The sequence below is a fragment of the Podarcis melisellensis genome, assembly GCF_964234715.1.
Source record: "Podarcis melisellensis genome assembly, chromosome: 4".
Classification (NCBI taxonomy): Eukaryota; Metazoa; Chordata; class Lepidosauria; order Squamata; family Lacertidae; genus Podarcis; species Podarcis melisellensis.
In genome coordinates, this window is record NC_138531.1 from 86,295,412 (window position 1) to 86,307,754 (window position 12,343).

General features: G+C 45.5%; 1 protein-coding gene across 3 annotated transcripts in view; it reads right to left on the reverse strand.

Annotated features, from left to right (window-relative positions):
- Positions 1-12,343, reverse strand: part of CNTN5 (contactin 5) — a 650,966-nt gene that overhangs the window by 295,394 nt on the left and 343,229 nt on the right. The window lies entirely within an intron of this gene.

The window sequence follows — 12,343 nt, forward strand, 5'->3', positions numbered from 1 at the left end:
TAGTTTTACAGCCAGGATTCAGAAATGGACATGGGAAGCCAGCCGGCAAGTCCAAGGAGCTCTCAGTAGCAGATGTTGAGTAAGCAGCCAGCAGGTTACAGTCTCTTTCTGCTTCGTTTTATAGCAGCTTCTGGGAGACCAGAGCCAAGGAAAGTTTAAGCAGCCTCAAGTGAGACTGAATTCCAAGGAAGAGCTGGGTTGAAGAACCATTCCACACGCACACGTAAATAGAAGAAGCCGTGTTACTATGGCCACATTCGCACCATACATTTGAAGCAGTATAATATCCCTTTAAAGAGTCATTGCTTCCCCCAAAGACTTCTGGGAGTTGTGGTTGGTTAAGGGTGCTGAGATTTGTTAGGAGGCCCATCTTCCCCTCACAGAGCTACAGTTATCAGGGTGCTTTAACACAGGGAATTTCAGCTGTGGGAGGGGACCAGGCCCTCCCCCCCCAGCAACTCTCAACACCTTTAACAAACTACACCTCTCATAATTCTTTGGGGTAAGCCATGACTATTTAAAGTGCTATCATAGCTCTTTAAATGCCAAGTGTGAGTGTGGCCCTGCGACCGTTTTCGTGGGGCTCTGTCCTCGATAAACTGTTGGAGAATTTCTTCTTTTATTGGAGAAAATCGGCAAAAGGCCCCTCTCCAAGAGATTTCTCTGTTCACAAACAGGGTGGACATTTCTGAGAGGTCCTTTGGTGTGGTTCTGATGTAAGGCAGCTTTGCTCCCCACCCCCCATGGTAACATGTCTCGTAAAACTGGTGAATTCTTGGATCAGGAACCATAGGAGCAGGCACAACAAAGGCCAAACTTACACCATGCATTTAAATCATAGACAGCACTTTAAACAGGCATGGTGTTTCCCCCAAAGGATCCTGGGAGCTGTGGTTTGTTAAGGATGCTGAGCGGTGTCAGGAGACCCTTGTTCTCTGCTCAAAGCTACAATTCTCAGAGTGGTTTAACAATCAATCCTTCCTTCACTCGGAACTCTGGGATTTGAAACTCTCTGAGGGGAATAGAAGTCTCCTAACAACTCTCGGCACATAAGCAAAATAAAACATTTGTGATTTTCTGGAATTTCAGACAGGGCTGTCTCTCGGCCCTGCCTAGACATGCTGCGGATGGGACTTAGGATCTTCTGCATGCAAAACAGATGCTCCACCAATGAGCTATGGCCCTTCCCACATAAGCACACATAAGATTTCACCGTTAGCCATATAACTTCATATTAGCTTTTCCCTCTTTTCCATCTGTACTGCACCGCCGTCATTCTGAATATTTACCTCAACATGTTGCCTTGTACATTAATGCCTCACTTTCCCTCAGCTCCTATTACTGTGGATTACTCCACATGAGTCATCAGAAGCTAACATTTTACATAATCAAGGAGTCAGGCAAGCTTCTAATGCAATGCCTGGAGTGCTCTAATTTTCAAGCGGTTGCTTTGGATTTAAATGTATTCCCCCATTTCCAGAAAGTTTAACTGCTTCGGGAATGGAACTCCTGTGACTTCAAAGGCACCTCAAACTGTGGAGCTCTGAAAGGTTTGAGGTTTTAGCAGTTGAGACCTGGTTTTATAACTTTGCAGGATAGAAGGAAGAGCCTGCTGAGAAAAAAGGTTGCCGAAATTTAAGCAGGAACATAAATAGCTGTCTTATACGGAGTAGGACCATCGGCCCATCCAGCTCAGTATTGTTGTTGGCGCTGACTGGAAACAGCTCTCCAGGGTTTCTGGAAAGAGATTTTCCAAAAAAACTACCTGGAGATGCTGGGGAAACTTTCCTATCCTTATCACTGTTTAGGAGTAAACACTGCATTGCTTTATGCAATAGCCTCAGCAGTACACAAAGCAGGCTTCCATGGTACCTTGGACAGCTTCCTTTAGGGCTCAGGCAGGCAATGTAAGAGTGGAGCTCAGTTGCTGTTTCAGCAACAGTTAGTCCATGGGTAGGCAAACTAAGGACCGGGGGCCGGATCCGGCCCAATTGCCTTCTAAATCCAGCTCGCGGGCAGTCCGGGAATCAGTGTGTTTTTAAATGAGTAGAATGTGTGTTTTTATTTAAAATGCATCTCTGGGTTATTTGTTGGGCATAGGAATTTGTTCTCCACCCAAAAAAAGACAGTCCGGTCCCCCACAAGGTCTGAGGGACAGTGGACTGGCCCCCTGCTGGAAAAGTTTGCTGACCTCTGGCCTCTGACTGAGCCTTAAAAGGAGGTGCAGGTCTATCTCACTTGCTAACTTTGGGGTGAACAGCCAGTTCACTTAAAGGGTCCTAGTTTGCTTTAGTGTGTGGCCTTTGGCATGTTGCAGAATATACAACCTTGCCTTGGAGGGGCTTTGTTTAAATTTATTGTTCTGTTTCGCGTGCTGTTATTTTGGTTGGTTGTTTTGGTTTGGCAGACTTTGGGAGAATGTTTTGATTTGTGGGGACATATGCAACCCCACTTACCTGAGAGTAAGCACTGAATTCCAGGACTTACTTCTGTGTGAGACATGCTTAGGGTTGTGCTGTTAGTGCTGTAATGAGCTCTCTCTAGCTGCTTGACATATTTTACTTCATGATTGTTTTAATCTTGTCCTAACTTTGTTGTTGAGCAACTTTGGAGGAAGAAAAGCAGCACAAAAGGTTTTAAGAAGTAAGCCGATGGGTAAATAAGGTCTGCATGATTATGAGCACATCATATGTCAGACATCACTAACACTCTCTTCCCTAGCTGTGAGTGCAAAGAGTACAGAAGGGAGGTGGAATTTAGTGCTGGATTTCATGGTTCCTGCACCCACATGGAAAGAGGTGGTTTGCAAGTGATATTTGACCTATGGCATCGGAGGGGGGTATTATTCATAAGACACTTCGTAGGAGTCCTAAAAAGATCTTCAGAAAGGTTAAAGTATTAGATATATCACTACGGTAAATGTTATACCCAGGATTTAGATTCCAGGAGCCTTTTTTTAGCCAAGTGCATTTCTGTCTTTCCAAATCCTTATAAAACATTTACTTTTCTTGGGGTTTATGAAGATTAATTTATAATCTACCATGCCTTTAAGTTTTTCCCCAGTGACCCAGAGAATGGTCTGGAGGTAGTTGGTGCATTATTAAAGGTAAGGTGGTCTAAACTGACCAGTGCCAAAATGCCTTCCTGAAGCCTCTTCAGGTAAGCAGGATATAAATTCAATTAATTAATAAAATCGAAACTTCAGAAAAAGATGAGGAAAAAGTATTTATTCCATTTGAAATTGAGTTGTTGCAAACACGGTTACGATCAGGACTATTACACACCTAGTGCTCTAGGAGAGTTGCCAAGTTTTGCATGACATGCTCAAAGTTGACGGGTCCCTGATCTAAATGTAGCACAGTTGATATTGATTTTGGTGCGGAAGGACTATAGCATGCACTGCAAAGGAGCTGTCTGCACAGCTCTTTTACAACTGGACTTGAGCCAAAGACAAGAAAGGGAAAGATCCCAGGCAAGTGAGCTGAGCTCTGGGTGCACGCAGCAAAAATACCTCCCTCTCCCCCTGCATCATTATGACCTTAATCAGTCAGATTATGTCACATCTTCCCACACAGCAGTAAAAAAAACAAACTGTATACAGTTTCACCGATGCCATTTTTTCTTGCATTTAGAAATGTGCACTCATTTAAATCACAAAAATATGGCTAACCCAAAATACTCCTTTACGTAAGTCTGCAATTTAACGAAGTATTTTGACACATAGATATTAACAAACCCAATGATGCTGTTGTTACTTATTAGTAAGGATCTTAAAGCAATAGGACAAGTGTAAATATATCATTCCTACGCCATCAAGCTTCTACCCACCGCAGGGTTTCTTTAATTCGCAATTAAAATAGTAAATCTTCTTAGGTTTCTCTGATGACTTGGGTTTAAAAATGTTCAGCTTCCACGCCGTGGAGAAATGTCTCTGAGCAACACGCATACAATCTCATTAAAAACCAAGTTAATCCCAAAGTCTTGGTTATACACGTTAATTTACGCAATTGGACTTGAAGGAACAAAGAGCAGCAGTGGTTAGTTTGGTGCCTGCTTCCTGAAACTCGGATTGCTACAGCTTACTTAGAGCAGTCAAGGCAGGATGTTGGCGAGGTCAGGGCTGTGTAGACATGCTGGCAGAACCAACCCAGTGCTTCTGCTGCTGCATCTGTACAGCGCTGACCTTGCTGCCACCCTACCACCCCCAGTAGAAATGGCAATGGCAATATACAGTAGAATAGGCAATGCTTGGAGTTTGCAGCAGACTTCAAGCTCTCAAATTTCGGCAGCGCCCTGTGCAACACTAAAATTTGGTGCCCCACCTCTCACACTCCATTCTACACCATTGTTGTGGCACACCCTACCGCACAATATCCACTGCAGCAGAACCAGTCACGCTACCCTAAAACCACCTCTGCTGCCGTGCCACACCGGCCACTACCAACTCAGAGACTTGCAGTGCACTAAAGATAAATAACTTCATTATGGCATAGGCTTTCATGGACCAGAGTCCACTTCATCAGCTACATGGGCTTGATGTCATAGCCTAGGGGCTGGACAGGTAAAGGTAAAGGTACCCCTGCCTGTACGGGCCAGTCGTGTCCGACTCTAGGGTTGTGTGCCCATCTCACTTAAGAGGCCGGGGGCCTGCGCTGTCTGGAGACACTTCCGGGTCACATGGCCAGCGTGACAAAGCTGCTCTGGCGAGCTGGCACCAGCGCAGCACACGGAACGCCGTTTACCTTCCCGCTATAAAGCGGTACCTTTTTATCTACTTGCACTTAAGGGGTGCTTTCGAACTGCTAGGTGGGCAGGAGCTGGGACTGAAAGACGGGAGCTCACCCCGCCGTGGGGATTCGAACCACCGACCATGTGATCAGCAAGCCCTAGGCACTGAGGTTTTACCCACAGCGCCACCCGCGTCCCCTAGGGGGCTGGACAACCAAACTTTATTCAAATTATGGTTGGCAAGTAGCCATTAGTTCCATGTTCCAACTAATATAGCCTAATACTGGCAGGTTAAAAATACTGGCAAGAAAAGCAGATCTTTTCTGCCGTTGAGACTCCTCCACAGACCTCCAAAGGATTTCTAGATTCCATTCATTAGTTTCCTCTATGGTTCCCCTTCCCCAACGAGGAAGGTAGTATTTTTCTTATTCAGAGTTGGAAATCTCATCTAACAGGTTTGCAGTGCACCATCGCTGTCCTGCTCCCAGGTTTCTGGTTCAAAGTTGGTCTACCCATTATATGAGCCATGGGCCAGCATAAATATTTAGGAGAACTTAGCACAGTAGTGATGTATGGAAGTGAGAGCTGGACCATAAAGAAGGCTGATCGCCAAAGAATTGATGCTTTTGAATTATGGTGCTGGAGGAGACTCTTGAGAGTCCCATGGACTGCAAGAAGATCAAATCTATCCATTCTGAAGGAAATCATCCCTGAGTGCTCCCTGGAAGGACAGATTGTGAAGCTGAGGCTCCAATATTTTGGCCACTTCATGAGAAGAGAAGACTCCCTGGAAAAGACCCTGATGTTGGGAAAGATTGAGGGCACAAGGAGAAGGGGACGACAGAGAACAAGATGGTTGGACAGTGTTCTCCAAGCTACCAGCATGAGTTTGACCAAACTGCAGGAGGCAGTGGAAGACAGGAGTGCCTGGCGTGCTCTGGTCCATGGGGTCACGAAGAGTCGGACACAACTAAATGACTAAACAACAACAGCAGCACAGGGATGGGGAAACTTTGTCCATCCAGATGTTGTTGGATTATAACTCCCATCTTCCCTGACCATTGGCCACACTGGTGGGAAATCATAGAATCGTAGGGTTGGAAGGGACCCCAATGGTCATCTAGTCCAACCCCCTGCAATGCAGGAATCTCAGCTAAAGCATCCATGGTAGATGGCCATACAGCCTCTGCTTAAAAACCTGCTGGGAAGGAGAGTCCACCACCTCCCGAGGGAGTCCGTTCCACTATCAAACATTAGGAGATTTAGTCCTACAACACATCTGGTGGGCCATTGCTTGCCTACCCTTGAATTAACCTATCAATCAAGTCCAACTAATTCCTCAGCTGGCTCTCAGGCGTTTCAAAGGAGCAGAACTGAAACATCCAAACAAATCTTAGATCTGCCACTGCTCAGTTGGCATCATAAGTGGAAAGATGAACAAGGTTCAGCCTTCATTTGGAGCATGCCGCTGAATAGGCCTTTTGACACTCGTGCAAAAAAAGGCAGGACCCCTGGGGAGAACTCAAAGCTGTGTTTAATATGATCTTCAGAAATTCATGTAAATCTTGAATGCAGAATGCTCATCAGCTGGAGTGCCAGGCAAATCAGCTTGCTTTGATCTGCTTTTGAATATGAGCGATGCTGAAGTAGCTGAAAGTATCCTGACTCTGAGCCCCCACATGCAGAAGGAGTGGAATGGGGGGTAGAGATAGGAAAGGTGTCTCATGTTTGGAAACTCCTTCTATCCATTAAATGTTACACACAGGGGAATGGATCCAACCTTTCCCAAAAGAGTAACGTGAGGGATTTGCAAACGGAAAAGATCTTCTCTGCAGTCTTACTATAACATTCTTCTCAAATATTCAGTGCAGATCATAGGAGCCAACCCCTAGGGCCTGAGGTCCCTTTGGAGCCCCCAATAAAATATTTGAGGGGGCCAGCACCCCCTCCAAAGTTGATGGGCATTGTCGTTCAAATGGTGTAGTTAGTAGGTGTGCCATGCTTTGTGATTGATTAGGCAGGGCACGGTTTACCTGCCCCCCAATATTTTATTCATGTTGTGTCCGGGACCAGCTGGACAAGGAAGAGCAGTAGCAGCTAGGAGCCACCTGAGGGGGAAGGGGACTTTGAACCAGATTCAGACTGGTGGGACAGGGAGAAATTATCAGCAGAGAGTGAAGGTGAAAGGGAGAAGCTTGAGGTAGCCACAGACGCTGATCAAGAAAGCAGAAGGGGCCGTGTCTCCTACTCTTCAATATAGTCCTGATTCAGTTCTTTCCCCTCCCTGACTTTCAGCTCAGGAAAGAAGGGTCGAGAAAAAGGCTTGAACAATTAAGAAAAGCTGAGTCGCATCGGAAAAATGCAAGGAGGGAGGTATAAATAAGGAGGAGAGGGGAAAGAACTTTTGCAACAGATGTGTTTATATGATGGCTGGATCATGTGCTGACTTCCTCAATTGCTGAGCAATAAAGTTACCGTATTTTTCTGTGTGTAACATGCCCCCGTGTATAAAATGTCCCATCTTTTTGGGGACTCCAAAATGAGAAAATGGGGAAATTGCCCAGAGTTGTTGAGCTTTTTTTTTTTTTTTTTGGGGGGGGGGGATTAACCATATTTGCTGAGCTTTTTTGAGGCGGGGGCATTAATGAACCAACCAATAGTTAGTACGCTAGCCGAATGCAAGTGCCAACCATCTACCCTTATGCTGCAGCGGCAAATAGCCAGCGAACCTTGCAGAAACCACCAATCACAAGAAAAAACGCCGCTGACAGTATCCTGCTAGCAACAAACAAAAATCGCCTGTCCAAACTCTCCACTAGCTGTGTATAAGACGCACCAGCTGTGTATAAGACGCACCCCCCATTTTTGAGAATAATTTTATAATAAAATAACCTCGTCTTATACACGGAAAAGTACAGTAATTACTGCAATCACTGTGTCTGCTTCTGCGTACAGCGTCGGACAGCGCCAGAGGGGCTTTTCTGGTAGCCTGTCATGTTGGCACCCCTGGTGCCAAGACCATTTAAGAATAAAAATCCAAATTGGTCCTGGCGGTTCCTTACCTACTTCCGCTTTTAGCCCGTCCCCCTTCACTGCCACTGACAGGGCGCTTGCTTCTCATAAGGTGAGACTTTGTTGCTTACTGGTAGTGAGAAACGTATCTGTGGATTGGCTCTACCAGTGCATGTGCAGCCTGACAACTTCTCTGCTTCCTACCTCCTCCCCTTCCTGCCTCCTGCCCCACCTGCTGCAAAGGTGCCCAACCCCACCTGGCATGCTGCTGCCACCTTTTTTTTTAATGTATATACCACTTGATTGTAAGAAAACCTCTAAGCGGTTTACAAAAATATAAAATAAAATGTTGCTGTTATCAATAAAAAGCAGTTAACGTAAAACAGTTAATGTTGAGAGTTATTAGGAGACCCCCCCCCAATTCCACTCTACAATTCTTAAAGGTAAAGGTAAAGGGACCCCTGACCATTAGGTCCAGTCACGGATGTCTCTGGGGTTGCGGTGCTCATCTCGCTTTACTGGCCAAGGGAGCCGGCATACAGCTTCTGGGTCATGTGGCCAGCATGACTAAGCCACTTCTGGCAAACCAGAGCAGTGCACGGAAACGCCATTTACCTTCCCGTCAGAGCGGTACCTATTTATCTACTTGCACTGGTGTGCTTTCAAACTAATAGGTTGGCAGGAGCAGGGACCAAGCAATGGGAGCTCACCCCGTCACTGGGATTTGAACTGCTGACTTTCTGATCAGCAAGTCCTAGGCTCTGTGGTTTAACCCACAGCGCCACCAGCGTCCCCCTACAATTCTTAGGGTGGTTCAATTCCTCTTCCCAGAAACCTCTGCCAATTTTACCTGTTGGGGGGAATAACAGCCTCCAAACATTTCTCAGCTCCCTTAACAAACTCCAGCTCCCATAATTCTTTGGGGCAAGCCATGACTGTTTAAAGTAGTGCTTCAAATGTATGGTGTGAACATGCTCACAGTGTGGTAATAACAGTACGGCTGAAAGAATCCTTTGCTACGCACTCTCTGAAATGAAAAACATTAACATCTTGCATTGCCTCTGTAAGACACTGAGACTCAGGATATATTCCATCCAATATTCTTGTGATTTAAATCTGGAGACAGGACGCGCACAAAATGCTTGAACAACTCTCTGATTGTGTGCTGTCTCTCGCTCTCTTATAAGCTGCAGAGTGGGAAGCAAACTTTTCCATCTGTTTATTTATGGACTGATTCTATTTTTCTCGGATTTAAAAGCGTTAAGGAGCGTCTCGTAGCAGTGGTGTGTAATATATACACTTTGATAAAAAGGAAAACCATCTAAGCCCTGTCTCTCCTTTCCATCAGAAGATAATATTGTATTACGTAAGGGCCAACAAACAAAATGTTTTAGCACTCACCACTTTTTCTTCAGTTTTAGCTTATATTGTCACGAAGAAGTACCAAGTTTACTGTTATCTCTTTTCTTTTATATGAGAATATTTCAGGAGACAGAGAAGATCTGGCTATGGTTACTGTTAAAAATATAGTAAAAAATAACAGTAAAAAACCCCACCTTGTCCGTATAGGAATTTGGTGGAATCTATCTTGCATTTATAGGACTGAAAGTACTAGAAATCACTTGGGAAAATTTGATTTATTTCTTATTACCATTATTTCCCATTGGTGGGGGGAGTGGAAATTCCTACTTTTTATTAAGTAAGCATACATTCAATTAACATGCAAGCTTTTTACAAGTGTAAATAGCAGGTGTGCTGGAGTCTGAGCAGCATTTCAACCACGGGAGATGGGGAAGGAAAAATTAACCCTTGATGCTGATGAACACCCCCCCCTTTCCCACAAGCTGCTATTTGCAAAGAGAAATAAGCCCCCATTGCTGCCAATGGAGGCTTCCACACCATGTGGATATAGTATCATAGCTGTCAACTTTCCCCCTTTTTTAAGGGAAATTCCCTTATTCTGAATAGAATTCCTCACAAGAAAAGGGGAAAGTTGACAGCTATGTATAGTATAGACACTAGGCAGCTTGCGAGGTTAGGAGTTTCCTGGTGGTGCAATGTTCTTTTTTAAGGAGAGAGAATAGTGTTCTCAACTAGCTTCCTAACTGGTATGTCATAAGAACATATGACATTCCGTTCAACTTTTTAGACCCCAAACCGGGACGCATGTCTTCTGGGATGTATGTCTTCCTGGGCAAGTCACATGACCCATGCCTTGCTTTTGCCCACAAAAGAGTGGGGGGACGACGACGACAGATCTCATGCAGTATGTTTCTGGATGCCGCATGAGAGCACGGTCCCAGAAAAAAACAAACCACTTTTTCAGGGCGAGAGTGCAGCACCCAAAATGGCCGCCGTGATCTTGTGCGGAAAAATGGGACGTCCTGGTTTTTCCAGGGCACTTGGCAGGTATGATATGAAGAGTCTACCAGCGACCCAACTCAACCAATATCCTGTTTGTGTTGGGATATTCCATTCCACCTTAAGGAACAGGCATGATTGTTGTGTGTCACATGCCTGTTTACACTCCAGCACAGCTTGCTGGGAACTTCTGTTTGTGTGTAGCTTTTGTCGCTTTGCTTTGGACACGAAGGGAATCAGACATGTTTCCTTTTCTCCTGCTGTATGTTGAATAAACTGCTTGTAAATATGCTCACACAGCCGTCTCCTGCCCCTTCCGTTTGCGCAGCGTTTACTCTGCTGAGTAGCGTGCCCTAGCTTCTGAAGCTCGGGTTGCAGATTCATGCTGCGCCAAAGACTGGAGTTTGCCCGGCACACTGGCCAGTGGGCTGGAGCCAGTGGGGGCCTGCCAATTGCCCCCATTTCCTTGGTTGCTTGCCAACAGTTTGCACAGGTGTGTTTAGGAAACTTACATGCAGGACCTGGCCATAACAATGCTCTCCCTTGCTGCAGTTTCCAGAACAATAACTGTTAGGTGCTAGTATTGCACTTTCGCTGAAGTTTTTAATGTAACAAAGCATTCAAGAACCATGGCACCGCCATCCCTGAAGTCTAAAGTGGTACAGTCTGTTCTACCTCTATAAAGAAGGCAGATTTTATTTCTTTATTTCATTTCCACCCCATTTTTCCTCCAAGGAGTTGAAGGTAGCATACATGCACCTCCTTTCCCCGTTTAATCTTCGCAACAACCCTGTAAGATAGGTTAAGCTGTGAGACAGTGCCTGGCTCAAGATCACCCACTGAGCTTCATGGCTGGGTGGGGATTTGAACTCTTGTCTCCTTGGTCCTAGACTGATGCTCTAACCACTACGCCACACAGCCTTCCCATGCTTCTCATCCCCAGACAGGTCAGCATCAGCCAGCTGTCCCAAAGCGGAAGCAGCCAGAACCCCCGTAACCATAATTCCCTCAGAAGAATCTGGAATATTTGCAAAAATGATAAAAATGAATGCCATCATACAATGAGATTTTTGCAATTCTAAAATTTCCAAAGGGTTGACCTCCGATTGCAGTCTGCTTAATGAGCTCTTAGCACTGAGGGGATGAACCCATCATTATCGGGAGTCAATGGAAAAAAAATACTAAGGCCGTTACATGCTTTGGTTCCCTTTGATTGAAATTCTATGTAAAATTCATGTAAATTCATTGGTGCCTTGGGGAACAAGTTTTGAATTGTTCTGCGATTGCTGCCTTTCCAAACATCTGTTACTTCTGCATCGAGCCAAGGTATTTAAATGTCCCTGTTGCTGGAGTAATTCAGTGTTCTGCATCATATTTAAACAGTCCGGAGAGGTAGAGAGATTTTATTATCTTTGTTTTGCAGAGGAAGGCTCCAACACACGCAGGCAAGGATGCTTGAAGATGCAAGCTTGAATCTTCAGTACCAGGCTGGATTTCCTGTTGGACCACCCCAGGCAGATGCCTAAGGCAACAGTTCTCAGGGCATTATCTTTCTTTTTCTTCCCTCCAACAGCGTATGGATATTTCGGCTGCAATACAAGATGCACTTTCTTGGGATGGTGCTCCATTGAGCTCAGTGTTAGCTCAGAGTAGGCATGCATAGAATTCCACTCTCAGTGTTGTACTGCCAGAGTGGTACATGCTCTAGTTATCTCCTGCTTGGACTACTGTAATGTGCTCTATGTGGGGCTACCTTTGAAGGTGACCTGGAAATTGCAACTAATCCAGAATGTGGCAGCTAGACTGGTGACTAGGAGTAGTTGTGGAGACCATATAACACTGGTCCTGAAATACCTATATTGGCTCCCAGTACATTTCCGAGCACAATTCAAAGTGTTGGTGCTGACCTTTAAAGCCCTAAACGGCCTCGGCTCAGTATACAGTGGTGCCTCGCAAGACGAAAAGAATCCATTCCGTGAGTCTCTTCGTCTTGCGGTTTTTTCGTCTTGCGAAGCAAGCCCATTAGCGGCTTAGCGGCTTAGCGCTATTAGCGGCTTAGCGGGCTTAGCGGATCAGCTGATTAGCGGCGTAGTGGATCAGCTGATAAGCGGCTTAGCGGATCAGCTGTTAAGCGGCTTAGCGGATCAGCTGATAAGCGGCTTAGTGGCTTGGGAAAAAGGGGGGGGGAGGAAAAAAACCCCGCAGGAACTCGCAATACATTTTCATCTTGCGAAGCAAGCCC